Genomic DNA, 1,242 nt, shown 5'->3' on the forward strand with positions numbered 1-1,242 from the left:
TGGGTGGCCAGCAGCCCTCAGCCCCCCAGAGGCAAGAATGCTGACTGTGTTATTGTGAAATCATTTGTGTATTGTGAAGTGCTTTGCTTATGATGGAGTGATTTGCATACAGGGTTGGGGGGGGTGGCACCTTTGAGATCCCAGAGCAGCATCCCTGATCGGCTTTCTCCCTTTGCAAAGAAACCAACCCAGGGTTTCCACTTCAGAACTCAGGGACAGGCACTGGAGGGCGTTCTGGCAGACCTATGGGCCTGGTGTAGTGAGGCAGACGAGGCTTTCAGAGGAAAGCTGATCCCACCTGGAAGGAGTTGGGGAGCGGCGTCTAAGAAGGGCAGACGTCGGAGTGTGAAGGGGAACAGGGCACCAGGTGCAGTATGTGAGAGCCCAGTGTGCCCTCGGAGCCCCCAGTAGGCGAGAGCAACACAGGACAGTTGAAGGGAGCTACCATGGGAGACACGAGAGGGTCAGAGGCTTGGAGACCCCCATCCCGAGGCAATCTCTGCCCAAGTCCCCACGTGCCCCGTCCTGAATATTATAGTCTCGCCTGATCCTCAGAGAAAGATGCAAAATGGAACCTCCAAGCCAGACTCCCATCCCCTAGAAGTGACAGGTGCTATCACATGCTCTGGGTTCAGAGATTCAAACCTGGCTCTGTCCTCCGCGCCACTGTGTAGCCCTGGGCTAACAGTGCGCACCTCAACGGGGTAAAAGGCTTCAGCAAGACAGTGCCAGTGGAGTGAACTGCTCCTAGTAGTGTCCCGTAAAAATGCTGGGAGGTTTGCTGCCTTAGTCTGGGGTCAGACCTAGTTTCCTCCTGGTGAGGGAAGCACAAGCGGGAGATCCCCCAGGTTTGGGGTTCCGAGCAGCAGTGTCAAGACACCATGCATTGGACCCCAAAGGGTTACAAGGCCTGGAGACAAAGGACTGAGGTTCCCAGTGAAAAACCAAAGCATAAAAATAATTCGATGAGTAAGAATAAAATTCCCTCTTCTGAGGTTCCCGGGGCTAGGCCCCTCCCTGCGGCAGGCACTTCCCCTTTCCCTTGTTCATGGAGGAGCCAGGCCGGTTTGACTCAGAGCTGGAGCGCCCGAGCCAGGAACCCATCGGACCCCGGCGGGGCTCGGGCTGCTCCGGCTGGCGGCCGAGCGCGCCCCCGTGCGGCCGCGGGCGGGACTGCGGCCCGAGAGAGGAAGCGGCGGCCAGACCCGCAAGCCCAGCCACCCAGCCGCTCGCGGTTCCCTG

This window comes from Ailuropoda melanoleuca, chromosome 16, assembly GCF_002007445.2.
Source record: "Ailuropoda melanoleuca isolate Jingjing chromosome 16, ASM200744v2, whole genome shotgun sequence".
Taxonomy (NCBI): domain Eukaryota; kingdom Metazoa; phylum Chordata; class Mammalia; order Carnivora; family Ursidae; genus Ailuropoda; species Ailuropoda melanoleuca.